Source organism: Amblyomma mixtum, chromosome 3 (assembly GCF_055824585.1).
Source record: "Amblyomma mixtum isolate Tamu chromosome 3, ASM5582458v1, whole genome shotgun sequence".
NCBI classification, from domain to species: domain Eukaryota; kingdom Metazoa; phylum Arthropoda; class Arachnida; order Ixodida; family Ixodidae; genus Amblyomma; species Amblyomma mixtum.
This window is the reverse complement of record NC_143014.1, coordinates 292721592-292739299: the sequence shown is the minus strand read 5'-3', so window position 1 is coordinate 292739299 and position 17708 is coordinate 292721592. Positions and strand designations below refer to the sequence as shown.

The 17708-nt window shown below is 46.4% G+C and overlaps 1 protein-coding gene across 2 annotated transcripts in view; it reads left to right on the top strand.

The window, feature by feature from the left end:
* The window catches only part of LOC149355172 (uncharacterized), a 437737-nt gene that overhangs the window by 153918 nt on the left and 266111 nt on the right, over nucleotides 1–17708 (top strand). The window contains exon 13 of one of the 2 annotated variants that reach the window (XR_016291476.1): nucleotides 12161–12287. The exons of the other annotated variant lie outside the window; for it this stretch is intronic. The gene's annotated coding sequence lies outside the window, so the exon portion shown is untranslated. Of the gene's footprint in view, nucleotides 1–12160; nucleotides 12288–17708 lie in introns of those variants that run through there. 2 annotated transcript variants of the gene reach the window in all.

The following is a 17708-nucleotide window of genomic DNA, read 5'->3' as shown; positions in this document are numbered from 1 at the left end:
TGTCGTTCTTGTTTAGTTTTCCTGACCACGCTTCGATAGTATGGGACCACTGTTGGTACATAAAGAGGGCAGCCTGGTGTGATCTCTACATAGAAACCACAAAAGGCGCTTATTGCAGTGCCAAAAACAAAACCTTTAGCACATTTAAAAGGTGTCGTTGTGACTTTAAGCGGTGATTTTTTACGCCCAAAATGAACTCCTTATCTGCGATGTGTTGGAAATTCAAATTTATTTTGGAGTAAATTATGGAGTTCTGACGTCATTTTGCCTTTTTTTTCTCTGCCGTGAATATTTCTGAATTGTGCTCTATCCTCCCAAGTCCACTCTCCTAGCGTTTGCTAACCTTTGTCTTTTTAATATTTAGCGAGGGGCTAGATTCTTCTCCAAGTATTCAAGCTACAGCACAGTTTAGGCACCTGGAATGAATTGTACCTCACTATTGTCCCCACTCTGGTTCAGATGCTTTCCACACCAAGTGATCCTGGTCACTTGGCATGGTTCCGAAAATCCACCCCCTCCCTCCCCGCATTCTAGTCCAACCCTTATTCCTTTCACTACTCGTACTGTAACTGGGCCTGGAGCATCCTTGCACTGCCCTCTGCTAAATAATAAGCACAGGATGTCTGCCGGATTTTAGGTACTAACACCTGCCAACGACATGCCCAGAACCACTGCGTGTTTTAAGAATGCTCGAATCAATTATTGTTAATTGTATCCTGGAGCACCCTTTCATACATGTGAGGGCATTTTTCATAATATTTTCATTACTTTTTCTGGCTGGCGTCACATTCAGTGTCCGCATGGTTTGTGCGTACGCTTAGGTACTTGTATATCTCGCATTTAAATACCTTCCAATTCCGATATATAATCATGTGGGCCATTATTAAAAACTGTATGAAATGATGTCTGCAACCATAGTCCTAAAGCCTCCGCCTTCATTGATTGCAACTCTGCCAATGTCACCGTTTTAAGCCCTTATGCTTCCTTTGCCCCATACCCTTACAGCGTGAGCATAGTGGTCTCAGTCTCAAAGGAGATGCCCTCGACTCACCGCGGCAAGCCCAGACAGAAACCAGCTACCAAGTGACAAGGGGTTGTCGTTCGGAGACCAGCTTTCGCCGGTCGCAAGCCAAAGAATGGGTCGGAGCCAAGGTTTCACACACAATACAAAATTTATACAGCAAAGAGACGATACAGAGGATTTCACAATCACTCGTACGAGCACATATAGAATCATATACAATACAATGCAACTTGTTCAAAAGAGTATTCGAGAGAAATTACAATACAACAAAACAACAAAAGCCTTGCACCTAAAGAGCACTAACAGAAAAGAGAAGCAAACAAAGAAAAAAATTACGAGGAACTTTAGCGGCTAAAGTGGTGAAAGGCAAAAGCCTGAGTGCTGCATTCTGCTACGCGATTGTTCACTTCACATTCTGTTGGTGCATTAATTAACTGCCAATTAATTACGCTTAATCTTTGCCTTTAGGAGTGGAACGCGACAGCGTGTTGTAGTGCTGCCAGGCAGTCCACGGAACGCCACCACCCATTCGGCGCGATGCGTTCCCCTTTGAATGCAACGCTTTTTGAGTAAAGGTTCTAGCCCTTGCTCGTCGGTAAATTGGTTTTTGAGGAAAGGAAGTGTATCATCAGCCTTTCATATCTCGGTGGACACCTAAACCTCGCCGTAACAGGAAGGGAGGAAGATGGGAGTGAACGAAGACGCCGTATTCACTAGACATGCCTTTGTTCATTCCAAACCATCGAGCTGGAATGGTGGAGTGGTAGCGTGCTCGTCTCGCACTCCAGAGACCGGGGTTCGATTCCCGTGCTCGGCCAATTTCCTACTCGGTTTTATTTATTTATCTGGTCTGACTAGAAAGGTTAATTAGGCTAATTGGTTAAGTAAGTCCCACTAACTTGGAGCATCACTATACGATCCCTTTAATTGGTTGCATGGTTAGTAGCCAAAGTACAATTGGCCCCGTTTGAAATTCTTGCACTGTGACGTCACGACCATTTCGACCAATTGAAAAGCGTGACATTTCTGTCGACAACTTCTGCTTACAACGATGAGGCATTAAAGGCTTCCGCCTTAATACAATTTGTTCACCGGGCACTGCTACAGACCGGCAACTAGAGGTACCCGACGGAGCTGTCCCGCGGGCTAGCGCACGCTACCTTGCTGGTCTCTGGCTGGTCGAGTGGCGTGGACCCGGTAGTCGAGCGGGCGCGCTTCTCTGAAGCTTAAACGGCGGATCGAGCTGACCGACAGCGGTCGACACCCTTCATATGTAGACGTGCTCAACATCTATTCGTTCTTCGTGCCAAGGCAGGCACGCACATACACACTGCATCAGCAGTACAATTTCCTTCTTCTCACGCTGGGTGCACGTTCCCATTGGTCAGGTGCAGACTAGCTACGAGAACCTTCCAGATCCTTCTAGCGCTGCGCCGCCGCCAGTGCACGAATGAAGGGGAAAGGGCATCACTTAGCACGCTCAAGGCTACGCCCTCTTCATCAGCATTGAGTAGAAATTACTGAACTTTCTCGAACAATCGATGACGCGCGCCGTCATGCCTTCAGTGCTGTGCCGGCGAGTGATGTGGAGAGGGCAACAACACACACAAGGTTAGGTGCTCTCCGGGGGCTCTTTCTCCCCTGTTCTAGCGAAGTGTGCTGGCGACATTGCTTCCACGTGGAGCCGGATTTTCGAGTATGCAGCGGATTTTGTGACTGCCAAATCTTATTTGCGTAATGAGATGTGTTTCCAGCTGCCCGAGACATCGGCAGCGCTGTACTTCTAGAGACACACGTCACGTCGGTTCCGCCGATTTTCAAGCATAACAGCATAACTTCGCCCTAGATCCTGCTTTAGTCTCAGCGCCTCCGGAATGTCGAGTGGAACATCCGGACACCTTTTCTGCAGGTGGGAGAATTTTTCGGCAGTCCACGCCAGATAGAAGATCATGCCAGGCCGGCGAGGCGCGGACAGGCTAAGCGAGGTTTCCCAGGCCATGGCAATGACCTAACAACGACCATGCAGTCCATCGAAATTAATCCTTCTAAACCCGATCTCGACCTCCCTGTATCTGAGTACGAGTACTTTTGAACCTTCATCAGTATGGAATGCGGAGAATTGACGTATACAGACCCACGACGCCTAGAAAACGAAGAAGACAAAGACAACTTGCTTCATTTAGAAGACTGAACTTGTGCGCCATCTTCGGCCTCAGCAAGAGAGAGAGAGAGAAACAACTTTATTCCCATAGAATGTCGGGCTTTTGGGCAGGTGGGCTTGGTGTGGGCCCCAGGTGGTGCGACTTCCTGAGCCCATGAAACGAGCGCAACTTGGATGGTCTTGTGTGGCTTTCTGAGGAGACTGTTCTATCTCTCCTCGGAGGGAGCTGGCAGTAAGGCGGGTAGGCGCCGTTGTAATGCATGTTGAGGGGAAGGAGAGACTTCAATCACTTGATCTCGCCCCCGCTGCTCCCTGCGCCTGCGCCAGCGCTGCTATAGTGACGCTGACCCACCTCGGAGCGTCGTCGGTGCTAGCGTGTGCTTCTACTTGAGCACAGTCAGGTGTGTGGCATCAGATTCCACGGCTGCCTCAGCGAATATACACGTAGTTGCCAGATCACAGGGATAGCTTTGCAAACACAACACCGGTCTGTAAGGTCTACACAGAGCCCTCCCTGCATCTGAGCGCATCAGCGCTAGCATTTAGTTTGTTTTCATTCCCATATATTTGCGAAAAACGGGAACTCTATGGCATCTGAAGAGAAAATTCCTCGAAAACATTTCTTGGATTTAAAGCAGCCTAGAAACATGTGGAGAGGTTATGTAACGTGGCTGTGATTTTGAGACGAGTTTGATAAGCCCGCGGCGACTCAATCTGCTCCAAGATGGAGAGCGCACCTGGGCATTTGCAGCGACAGCCATTGGAGGTGTTGTCTTCTCGCAAAAACCTGCTTTTGCTGAATGTTTTGCCTAGCAATACTAAACCCCTATAAAATGTTTTTTGTATCAATGCCGCAAAAACGTTCCGCTCTTCAATGGTTAAATATTTTTGAGCTAAAGCGCCCTGTAGAAAAGATTGGATGTCTTAAGTGTAGACGCATTCGTCTATATACTCTTTTTTTTCTCACGCGAAAAATCGGAAATCACTAACCCCAATCTAGAGCGAGGTTTCTTTATTTCCTGCAACTAAGTGAACTTACTAAAAAAACATAGTTACTCAGAGAAGATAAAACACAAAATCACCAGCTAACACAAGACATCAAATTTTAGTCTGTGTTTCTTTCTGTGGTTTCTTAAAGGGACATTGGGAATGAGTTGAACTTTGCCTGCATCGCAAATTTTTGCGGTCAGTGTGCAAAGAAGCAAGATCCAGTGAAAGTCGAGTATTTGTCAGCTAGTAAAGAGCCTGCAGTGAAATGAACGTATGACTACCACCAGCCATTTTCGCACGCAAACTGGGATGACAACGAAACCAATTCTCCCCGCAGATGTCTGGGATGGCCAACACTCCCGTTCACTTTGTAAAGGTGGTCGCGGTGTCCGCTTCGGTTTTGACTGCAAGAATTGTAGTTTAGTGGAAAAGGAAAAGATGTTCCGCTGGTTCATTTCTCATTCAGCAATAAATACGCCACATTCATTCCAGAAAAGATCAAAATAGTCATAAGGATCAAGCAATCCAGTTTACTGGTAACAAACATCTCATTTATAAGGTTTTATTTAATCTTAAATGAAGTGCGAATGTGCTTACTGAGCGTGCTGCATGCACGCAATATACGCTGGAAATCTACAACTAATGAAGGTAACATATTTTGAAGGTGCTATTTCTCGCTTGGCCGCTCGATCCATGCCCCGAATCGATCGTCGCATTCAGACCCGCTGCTCTCCAAAGGCCTAGAAAAAGAAGACATCGCACCCTTACCTTTTTCCTTCTTCAATGCTTTCGCTCTCTGCTAACTGTGGTGTTACGTCTGCGAAAAGAAAAACAATTGTTTCTTGTGATGAACATCAACCACTTCAGCAGACTGGGCTTTCGAAATTGATAAATGATGTACTTTATGATTGCATTCGGTTTGGTCACGGTATGGGAACCGGGTGAAATAAACGAATGGTTGGCAAATTGTCAGTCAGAACGAAACGAACAAGCTCAGCCGCTGTCGGTTTCTGCGTGTAATGTACTATCAGCAAAAATACATGCGTCAAGAGTGTTCAAAGACTCACAGCAAAATAAGAAGTTCTCACGCGAGTATCATAAGGTCAGTTGTAGCGCAGGTTAATTTTGTTTCTAATGTCCGCAGACTGTTCATCGGAAATGTTGATCAACCTCGCTTGTATTCTCTCTGTATGAACTAATAGGTATCGGTTGTTGTTCTATTGCTCGCCATTCATTTGTTGTGGATAGTACATGAAACATGGAAGCTAGTGATAACGTGAATTACGGACCCCCGAATGAAACACTACCGAAGAATAAGAATGCCTTTTCTGACTATTACCCCCCACTGTGCCGTGCTACGATGTAATGCAACAAACTAGGCAATACCAGTTGGTGGGCGAGTTGGTGTTCACGGTGATTCATAACAAAAACGCGACGGACGGGACAAAGAAGACAGAAGAGACACAAAACAGCGCTCTGTGTTGTGTATCTTCTTTGTCATGTCTGTCGTGCTGTTATGGATCAACAAACGAGAATTCCCTAAAACTCGCCGGTATCTCGATCAGAAGGTCTTCTTGACATTGCCTCTCCTGAAATGCGAATGCAAGCTGCGAGATGACCCTGCATGCTTGAGCGGAATGCCGCTCCTTGTATATGCTTGTTGTATACCCCTTCCTTCATCGATAGTATGCAGTAGCGCCGCCCTTCAGGGACACATGTATTACGCGGCCGCCTCTAATGGCGGCCTTAATTCGCGCAGCTTTTCATGCAGCCTTAATGCCACTGTAGTTGCACATTCAGAATAGTATTTGTTCCCTATGTTGGAAATATCTTCGTTAAACAGGAATTACCGGTGTAAAGTGGCGTGAAACACAGCGCACTCGTCTTATAGCGATAGTTCATGTGACGAGACTGGCCGGAGCGGGCCAACAGCGTCGAAAGCGCCACCTCACGAGAGGGAGCCGAATAGGGCCACGTTTGGCCGCTGAACGTTTGGTCACGTTTGGGCCACGTTTGGCCGTCGAAGGTGTCCTGCTGTTCTTGTGCCGAGGCAAAAGGTTGATTATCTTTTGTCAGACGAGTGAGAGGCTACACAGCACAGCAGAGAAACAAAGACTTCCAACTAGTGGCTACACTAACGAACCTACAACAGTTTGATTTGTGTTCATGAACTTCACAGAGTACTAACTAGTGGCAAACAGCTGCGCCAGGGCCCGACAAGGTACATTATCAAATGCTAGCCCATTTGTCTGAACCTGCGGTAGACGCACTCTTGAAATTTTTCAACAAAATCTGGGTGTCAGGGAAAATGCCTGAGGCTTGGAAGCAGTAATAGTACCATTCCTGAAACCAGGGAAGCTCCCAACCTCTCCTACTAGTTACAGGCCAATAGCCTTTACAAGCTGCCTTGCCAAATCCTTGGAAAGCATTGTAAATATTAGGTTAATGTTTATTCTCGAATTTCGCGAACTGCTTGACCTCCACCAGTGCGGTTTCAGAAAAGCTTGTTCGACACTGGATCATCTTGTCCGACTCGAAAACACTGTTCGAGAAGCATTCATACATACACAACACTGTCTGGCTGTTTTCTTTGATATGGAAAAAGCCTATGATACAACCTGGAGGTTTGGGATTCTCCGCGACTTGGGAGATCTGGGCATCGGCAGTAGAATGTTAAATTGCCTGAAAGATTTTTTGTCAAACTGTACATTTCAAGTCCGTCTCGGTTCAACCCTCTCAAGAACCTTCTCGCAAGAGAGTGGGGTACCTCAGGGATGCATTTTAAGCACTACAGTTTTCATCGTAAAAATGAATTCCATAGCCAAAGTAATCCCAAAGTCAATTATGTACTCAGTTTACGTCGATGAGCTGCAAATTTCATGCACATCGTCCAGCTTATCAACCTGTGAAAGACAGGTACAACTCACATTAAACAGACTTGGTAACTGGGCAGACAAAAATGGATTTCGGTTCTCCCCACAAAAAACAGTTGCCATTCTTTTCTCTCTACGGAGAGGCCTGCATCCTTATCCCACCCTGCATTTAAATGAAACCGTTCTCCCAATAAAAGAACACAAATTTTTCGGTGTAACATTCAACAAAAAGCTCACATTCCTCCCGCACATGAATAACTTGAAAGTAAAAGCCTCTCGAGCTGTAAACATACTTAAAGTGCTCTCACGAAGACACTAGGGCTCTTATAGGACATGTATTCTCCATATCTGTCGTGCAGTAGTGCGCTCCTGTCTTGATTACAGGTGCGTGGTGTATGGTTCAGCGAGACCATCATACCTGAAAAGACTGGACCCAGTACATAACCTAGGTTTGCGTCTTTTGACTGGGGCATACAGGACCTCACCTGTGACTAGTCTCTATGTAGAAGCAAAGGAACCTTCACTAACTGACAGAAGAACCACACTGACATGTTCATACATTCTGAAAATCTGTTCGTTACCGAAACGCATCTGTTACGCCCATAAGGGTGCTCCACAGTCTTTTCCACTGCGGTGTGGCGGTCATGGTTGGATGACCGTCACACCGTCGCCTTACTACTTCGAATAGTCGCCTTAGTAAGTCAGTCGCTCCCAAATTATTTACGCCGCAACTAAAACATTACACATATCCCACCCACACACACACATACAGGGTGACCGAAAAATACTGTAACGTGTGTTGAATTTCATGTTATTTATTATTGTTCGCATTTTTGAGCATCGACACCGATTTTTTCATGTCACTTGTGTTTTTCTAAAATAGAACTACTATTTTTACTGCCATTGGTGCAATATTTTCTAGGAAAATGGTATCTGAAGAATTGCAGTACTCTATTGTTGCCCACCACAAGCTGGGGATGCTTATTCCGAAAATTGCAAAGATGCTTAAATTGCACCGAGTCCTAGTGCACCGTGTCGTCAAACGATTCCAGGAGACCGGAGGTGTTCATAGGACCGGCCGCGAAGCGGAAGGCCTCGAACTGCAAGAACCAGGGAACTGAAATTGGCTGTCAGCAAGAAAGTCAAACGAAATCCCTTGAGGAGCAGGTTAAAACTCGCCCGCGAGCATGGAGTTGGCAACTCCACCATGCAATTACTTGTCAAAGAAGATCCAGGACTTAAGGTGCGCAAACCAGCAAAGGGCCAGCTGCTTACGGACCACGTGAAGGCCTCCAGATTGGAAAAGTGCTGCAGAATGAAGCAGCTGAACCGCGGCGAAGCCCTCAAACGGGTTCTCTTCACAGATGAGATTTTCACTGTTGAACCGGCCTGTAATTCACAAAACCATCGAGAATTGCTGCCAGTCGGTCTCCTCGAAATGCTAGAGTGGAGAAAACCCATTTCCCCAAGAGCGTCATGGTTTGGGGTGAAATTTCAGGGCTTGGGCAAACCAAACTTGTTTTTGTCCCAAACGGAGTCAAAAATCAATGCAGAGACCTGCCGTGATCTCATCCTGGATGGCGCGCCGTCATACCCTGGGCTGAAGAAAATGCAAAAAACGTTGACTGACAGCTGCAGCAAGAGTGGGCACCTGCCCACGGAGCGAAGAAAACAATCCAGTGGTGTGAGTCGAATCTCCCTGGCTTCTGGGGGAAAGATGTTTGGCCGTCCAATTCCCCTGATCTCAATCCTTTGGACTTTGCTGTTTGGGGTATCCTGGAGCAAAAAGTGTTCTTCCAAGCACAAATCCACCGAATCCCTGAAACGTGCTCTGCAGAAGGCCTGGAACGAAATCACTCCAGAAGGCATCGAGGCTATTCTGAAAAATTTCTGAAAGCGTCTGGAGGCCTGTATAAAAGCAGAAGGTGGACATTTTGAAAATCAGATGTAAACTATTTTTCAAGAATTTAGTGCACTTACGAATAAAAAAACGCGCCTCAATTCGGTTGTTTTTTGAAAAGTTATAGTTGTCTTTTCCCGTTACAGTATTTTTCGGCCACCCTGTACACACTACTGTCTACCGCTTCCTCATGGGGGACATTTGGCCCAATTATGGGTGGATGCAGATGTGTCCTCCCTTCTGTGGCGGCGAGTCGCAGTCACTCACCACACTTACAAAATACATTTTTTCTTTTAATTGACATCACTTTCAATGCGCATACATTACACTTACACACAAGGGCGTCCGCAGAATTTTTTGCAGGGGGGGGGCCCCATTGGCTGTTGGCGCCGGAGGGGGGGGGTTATGTTCGTAGCAAAAAGGCACTATTTGCGGAGTAAATTTATTTATTTATAAATAAATAAAATAAATAAGTAAAATACACACATGAAAGAAAAATTACAAACAGCAAAAATGTATCAGTGATTCTTCGGTTGCACTGTACAATAGTGAGGTAGCCTTTCTCGATAAGACGATGTAAGTTCAGACCTTGGTATGCTTCTGATTGCCACATTATGTATAATCTCGATGCGCATGCTCAAAGTGCATTCTATTTTTCTTCCTTTAAATATGTGCCTTGTATTTTGAATAAAATCAGTTGTAAGTTTGCGCTCGTCCCGTAACCTGTCTTGTGTGTGTGTGTTTCGCGCAACTGCCATGTCTGAAGTATTCAACCAACTAGCCCGACAACACGTTCTACTTAGCAAATTAAAGCGTGGCTAGGAGAGATACATTGGAGTTTATCAACGAAGAAACAATTAAAATTAATAAAAATGCAAAAAGATACTATCACTTCGTGGAGAAGAGTGCTCAGTCTTGCTGCATACGGGTTCTCGACACACCCGGATTGATGACCAGCACACAGCACAATATGTTCACAAACACGCAACGACAGTCAGTCAGTAAACAGCAACTGTAGACGCCTCGGATTTTTCCGGGCGAATTGCGTGATGACACGGGTGATAAATTCATTCCTGTGCTTCATTACACGCTCTCGGTGCACACTCATCATACAAAGGCCGTCCAGTCTGTCGTTTGTCATCGTTGAGCGTAGCCACGTTTTCACTCTCCTCATTGTACTGAAGGAGCGTTCAACCGTACAGGTAGTAACTGGCAAAGCCAGAGCCACCTCAATGGCTTTTGCAACACCAGGGAAGAATGTCTTGGCCTGATGTAGAAGCTCGCAGTAAGTTATTTCTGATGGGTCCCCAGTTTTGTTGCACCACATCTCGTACCAAGAGATGGCCTCTTCCTTGAAGTTGTCGATGCCGTAAAAGCACTGGAGTTCTTCGGCGAGAACAGCGAACTCAACACGGCTCAAGTGCTTCATTTTTGATGGCTGCAGCTGGAGAAGTTTGAAGCTCCTCTCATTGCTTTCAGAAAAGCGCCGAGCTAAAGAAGCAGTGAGGGAGTCCAAGTACGGCACATATATTGCCACACGGTAGTATTCCTCCGGCGACTGAATCCCGTAGTTGTCTCGGTGGGCCTGACGAGAGACTTGTCTTGGCACAGATATCACGTACCACATTTAAGTGATTGGCTGCCTCCCTTGCTGCATTCATGTTAGAGAACTCCTCTACAGCGTTCGTCCGGTGGCCGCGAAAAATACGTTGCAGCTCAGTGATGTGGTCATGCACAGAATGGAAGTCGTCGATACACCTTGCAGAATGTTCGTAACTGGTTCGAGCCGAGCGCTGTACTTCGCTACAATATGCAATCAGACGATGAAAGATGAGCTTGTTGTTGCGCAGTAGAGGATGTGAGGTCGTTGTCTAGTTGCAGCGTTCGAGCATGATTCCGTGGACGCGAGCTTCTCTAGTGCTTCGACTATGGCCACGTAATGCTGAGAGAAGATCCTAATAGACTTATATTTTGCAGACCATCTTGTCTCACACAGCATCGGAATGTTCGGCACCAATTTTCTCCGGAGTACGCTCTCGCGGAAGAAGTTTATGGTTTGTTTGATTATGCCAATTGTGTTTCGAATTTCAGAGACGTCGTTCAGATCGTTGATGACGAGATTTAGTTTGTGACTTGCACAGTGGAAAAATAGTGCCTTCGGGAACTGTTTTTGTATAATTTTGTTCACTCCAGCTTCTTTTCCAGCCATTGTAGAGCATCCATCGTACCCCTGTCCAACGAGGTTCGAAAGAATCAGCCCGACATTCGTCAAAAACTTCAAGATTGCCGCGGCGATGCAAGCGGAGTTTAATTGCTCCAGCTCTACAAATCCCAAAAACTGCTCTCGAACGCACACTTCGGCTCCCGCCTTGTCAATAAAGCGAACGCCTATAGACATCTGCTCTTTTCCTGAAATATCTGCAGTTTCGTCAGCAAGAACGGAAAAAGCAAACGCTTTGTTAGCTTCGGTAACTATCTGCTCTTTCAGGATGTCGCCACAGATTGTGATGATCTCGTTCTGGACGCGGACAGAAGTGTACTTGGCATTGCCAGCAGAAGAAGCGAAGTGCTCCTGAAGTAGAGTATCTCCAGCTTCTACACGAAATTCAAGCAGATCATTGAAGACTCCACTATCGGACTGCTTGCCGCGAATTGGCAAGTCATGCGTCGCGCAAAAGACAATGGTGGAAACTATTGGAAATAGTTTCTCACGGTTCCTTTCAACTTGCGCGTGGAGTGCTCTGTTCAGCTGCTCTACAACGGGTAGCTGCTTGCCTTTCATCACATCCATAAAGTTCTGTGAGGCCGTCATTGCCTCCTGGTGCCATTGGGATTTTACGTGATCCCTGCACGCCTCGTGCATTTTTCTGTAGTTACTGAAAGCGCGCACGATAAAACTTCCTTGAGTACCCCGGTGAACACGTGGAGGAAAAATGACGCAAAAACGACAAATAGCGCCTTTCGCTGTCGCTGAGTACGCAAGCCAGGGGGCGTAATCTCCCAGCCATTGATGTCGAAAAGGTCTCTTTCCAGGTGTTACATCCTTCTTAAAATCGTATGTAACATTTGGTGACCATGGCTTAGTAAGAAGACGTAACTTCAAAAAGTCCGGTATGCCAGTGAGTTTAGCTTTGCCTAGAAACTCTCCTAAGTCATATTCTTGAGGCAAGTTATTTGTTTTCTTGATGTTGTCTCCGGACTTCGATCCCAAGCAAGGAGAAAGGGAATCGTCTCGGCTTACTGCGTGACCGGAGCTCGCTGGTGAAGTTCCTTCCATGGAGACGACGACGTCGGCTACTGTCCGGTGATGAAAGGTTGCATCGCTCTGGTCAAATCCGGACTTAAATCCCAAGAAAGGAGAAATGGAATCATCTCGGCCTGCTGCATTACCTGAACTCACTGTTGCCAGAGTCCCTTCCATGGAGTCGACGACATCAGCTACTGTCCGGTGATAAAAGCTTGCATCACTCTGTTCAAATGCTACACCGTTGTCACATATCACACCAGAATCTGCAGGGGCGCATTTGGATAACGCTTCGTCAGACAACCGCTGACGCTTGAAGAAGCGCCGAATGTCCATCATTCGGAACCGCGCGAGACAAAGCTGGCTATGGAGTTCTTCGGGGTTGGTAGTGTTAAAAATATATACACATTGATTGAAAAAACGGTTGAATGCGTACGTTGAAAACAAAAAATGACTATATATACAACGAAAACTTATTTACAAGATAAATGCACGCTCGCAGCTTCATACACCTCGCTCCATCTTGCTCGCGCAACCGCACAGTCGAGTATTTGCATACACACTACTCGCCGCTCGTCGTTTTCTCGTCCGCTGTCTTGATTGTTCTCAGCTTCGTTGACAACCGGCCACTAAAAATACCGAAGCACAAACACAGAGGCGCGCACACATGCAAGGGCCTACTTGCCGCAGTATCCCCGAATACGCACTGTTGGAGTTGAGGGTTCAGGACAGGAGTGCCGCTGAGCGAAGAGGTAGATGGCGAAAGGAGAATAGGTTTATTTACATTTTACATTGGTGGTTAGAAGTGAGACGATTCTGCCGCATCCGTTGTCGAGTTTTATATCCTTCTTGTTCCCTAAAGTCCCTAGGTTGAGGACGCCCTTGCCGGAGTGGGAGGGGCCTAGAGCTTTCACCTGTGCGCACACACGACACTGCACTCATGGTCACGCCCCCTTCACATGTGGAGTCTGAGGGAAAGAAGGTTGTCGTCGAGGTAGCGTTGACGGCGGTAGGTGATGGCCTCCGGCCAGCCGAAGGTTTCTGCGGGTCACCGACATCTGTTGATCATCAAATGCCACCCGCCGCTCGAGGCCAGACGCGAGGTCACGAAAACGCCGAAAGTGGTTCCTCGTGCTTGGGTCGGAGATGAGGCCCGCCAGCTTGTCGCGGTGCTTGGGCACGCCAAAGAGCAACCGGAGACGAGGCCCTTTGTTCCCTGGCACGGTCACGGCAAATGGGGAAGATAACGTTCGTCTCCCCGAGGCGGCGGTGGCGTTCTACACGTGCAGGCACTTTGTGAAGGGGGTCTGGTTTTGTTCCTGCACTCCAACCAGGCAAACTCCGTAATTGAAGTCAGCTGGCACCTGGGTCCTCTCGGTGCTTGTGGTCCATGGCGGCAGGCCCGAAAGCAATCACCCTCAAGTCGCTAGCAGCCATACACAGTAGAAACAGGCGTGCTGGCGGCCACCCGGCGAGACTTGTTGTCGTCGTTCCTAATAGCACTTTGGGGGTGAAAGGAACGCCTCGCGACTTCCGAGGGGAAGGGACACTCGCCACTCCGGTCGGAAAATTTGTTTTGTGTGTTTTTATGGGGTTCAGAGCCCCAAAACGACTCAGGCTATGATGGACGGAGTAGTACAGAGTTCCGGATAATGTCGACCACCTGGGTCTCTTTACCATGCACTGACATCGCACAGTACATGGGCGCTGTTGGGATTTGAGGCCCAGCCAGAGGTGACAGGCGAGCCAGGCGAGCCAGGCAGGCGCCATCGGGCTGCCTTGACCAAAGGCGCTGGCTTCCGGAGAAGATGCAAGGAACGCTGGTGTGGGGGCGCCTCTGGAGACTGCGTCGCCGTGAACAAAAGCAACTGCTAATCCCCTTTGCCGAAGATTCTGAAAGCGGCGCTTCTACCGAACTGCGCTCTCCCGTGGATCGGAGGAGACAGCGAGCGGCGGCGGCGCCAACTCATCGCCTTCTTGCCCTTGAGCAGCCCGACAAAGCGGGGGTGGACACGGCTGATTTGTCCCTCCCTCCTGAAGAATTCATCGGTGGCCGGATTGTGCACTGTCTGCCTCCGTGTGGCTATCTCTAGAGATCAAAGAAACAGGCACCCATCTCAAGACGCCTCGAAACACATGCTCGCCGGTGCCGCTGTATGTCTGCAACGACGCGTCCCCGGACGCGGCACTTCGCAGATGTGACCCAAAGCTGGAAGCGGGGCCGCTTTTACTCTTTTTGCTGAGCGCACCGCCGCCCCTGGTGTGCGGCCATCACTCACGGTTAGAGTGATTTTCCAGGGGGGTGCAGCCGCCCCCCCTTGCCCCCCCCCTCCGGACGCCCATGCTTACACATACCTTACATCTTATCCTATTCCATTTTAAATTACAATTGCTACCTACCAATTTCGCACTTTCTTTCTCCCTATGTATACTTTTCTTTTCCTTTCCATCTTCTTCCTTGCCTCTATTCTTTGGCTCTTTCATCAAATTCACACAGGACAGGCACACTCACATAAAATGTACATTGGCACACTTCTCCGCTACTTCTCTATCTGCTTTTCTCTTCACAGATTTCCTCTTTCTAGCCCATCTTCAAGATCTTCTGCCTCCTGCTGCCTGCATTCCTGTGTCATCGATTTTTTTTCATGAATCACATTATCTCATACACATTATACGACTTTCTCTTTTCTTTCTTTTCCTTTTTTCCTTTTCTTTTCTCCTCTTTCCTTTCTTTTCTTTTGTTTTCGTTTGTAACTAATCAAGTCACCGTTTTTTTGTAAATAATTATGCTTTTTTTCTATTTTCTTTTTCTTTTCTTTTCTATTTCTCTTTTTCTTTTTTTTCTCTTCGTGTAAATAATCATGTCATCTTTTTTTTCTCCCAGTATTATTTTTTTTGTGTGTGTTTTTATTTATTATTTTTTATTTACTTTATTTCATTTCATTTTTTTCCTTTTTTCTCTTTCTCAATTACTCTTTCCTCTCTCTTTCTTTTTTCTGCTTGGCACCCTCATCGATGTTTGTGAAAAAAAGAAGCTCACCGAGGATTCATCATCCCTCTGTGCTCGTTGAGCCCTTAGGATACAATGCTACCGTGCCCTACTTTATTTTTCCCATTGGCTTTTTTCACCAAATTCGACTTTTGTCCAAATGGGCCCTCTTCTTTTTGATTGGTTTAAGTCTGTTGATGCTCTGCAGGTGCAGGCTCTTTCTCATTCCGCTTTATTTTTGCCTTCTCTTTTGATTTTAGCATGGAATGAGACTCCGACTGGGGCATACAGGACGTCACCTGTGACTAGTCTCTATGTTGAAACAAAGGAACCTTCACTAACTGACAGAACCAGACTGACATGTTCATACATTCTGAAAATCCGTTCATTACCGAAACACATCTGTTACCCGATAGTTACAAAATGTCACTCTAGAACACTGTTTAACAATAAACCCCAAGCCATCAGACCACTCATACTCTGTTTTGAAGAGCAGTGCCAGGAAATTAAAATACTAAATGCACTCCCTCATATTGCACAGAGACCTGACCCATTGCCACCTTGGTACAACTTCCCTGCTGTATGCGATCTCATACTAACACACATTTGTAAAAAAACACACCTCAAGAACACATTATACAGGAGTTCTTAGCACTGAACGAGAAATGCTGTGATCATACAGCATTTTATACAGATGGTTTCAAAACAATGCTTTATGTTGGCTGTGCTGTAGTCCAAGACAAACAAGAAAAAATAGGTTACCTCAGTGTGCGTCAGTTTTCACCACAGAATCTTGTGCCATATCCTTAACGGTAGGAAAAATACTAAAGGACAACATTGAAAACAGTAATATTTATACAGACTCCCTTAGCGTAATTACTTCACTACATCCCAAAAATGCAAGTCTTTAGTAGGAGTCATAGTACACAATTTAGTAGTTGCCAAAAGACAAGGGCTTGAAATTCAATTCGCTTGGGTACCAAGTCACGTAGGAATCTACGGTAATGAGAGAGCCGATGTGTGTGCTGCAGCTGCCTGTAATGCTAAAATACAGAAAGTGAAAGTGCCGCATAACGATACTCTAAAATTTCTATAAAGAAAACTGAGAGAAAAACGGCAGGGAGCATGGGATAATGAAGTAAACAAGTTACACCTAGTAAAGCCAGTTATAGAAGAATGGAAAACATGCAGTCATCAAGAGCGTTTTATTGAAGTAATTTTATGCCGCCTTCATATTGGACACACGCACTTAACACAATTTCATTCTTGCAAAAAAAAGACAAACCTACATGCGCACAGTGCGGAGAGATTGTCACTACAAACCACATATTAATAACCTGTGCAAAACTTGATCAACTTAGAAGAAAGCATTCCCGACAATTTTATGAAGAGCACATCCCATTACACCCTTGCTTACTCCTAGGAGAAAATTCCCTAGTAAAAACCTCCTCTCTTGTTTCGTTCCTAAAATATGCAAATGCCCTAAACCTCTTGTAGGGTTACAAAATAATCTTTAAACTTACTCGCACCAAACAGACATAATAAAACTAGCTTTTGGCGCGTGATGGCCTTAGCTGCCTATGTGCCATAAAACCCAACTCAACACAAAGTTCTTCATGAAATCATTGGTAGAATCAGATCCTTCAGAACTGTCATTTCCTGTGAAATCCTGCGAGTCGTCTACAGTGTCAGCATCAGTTTCTTCACTCAGGCAGTCTGGTGAAACCTCGCAGTCAGAGTCCACATCAGAATTCTGTTCAGAAGCACAGCTATCACTGCTAGAGTTGATGGCATGACCTTCACGAGGTGCATGAGCATCGCTACTGCTCGGCACTGCTTCGAGTTCCTGGCAGCTCATGGATGCACCTGTGCTAGAGGAGGCACCTAAGGCAGTGTCACCAGAGCAGTGCTGAGGAGACACTTCAGTTGCGCAGTTCATAGAGTCAATTTCTCCAGCCAAATGTGCAAGTTGGCTGTCGAGGTTCAGCGAGCTTCCTGAAAAATAGAGTAAAAAATTAAATTAGCACCTAACGCTTTCTAACGCCTCACCTCGACCCCTACCTACAAAAATATGAATGTTAGCGCAGGGTTACAAATTTCACTGGTATCTTAGCAGCCTGGGTGCTTTGGCCTTCTGGCGTTGGCTGTGGACCGTCTGCTTGGGCACCTTTGCAATGAATCCAGGCTCGAAATAGCGCCTGTAGCGTTGCCGCGGCACCCGTGGCATAGCGAAGTTTGTTGCAGTGGCAGCCCAGCGTCAAACTGTCGGCAAGGTACACTTTCACAATACGAGCCCACAGTGCTGAAGCTGCAATAGGAATAAGCAAACAACACAATGTGCACAAGTGTGCAGAACACAGGGAGCACTCTTAGCCAAGCGGCGATGGAGCATCATGTTGTATAGCATCGAAGCTAACTATGAAACTACCTAAAGTGTAAATGAAGGCAAATATTTTCTCCTCACATTGGCTCTTAGTTTTGTTGTTCTGTGACTTATGAGCGGTAAATTGTCAAGAAGCATACAAAG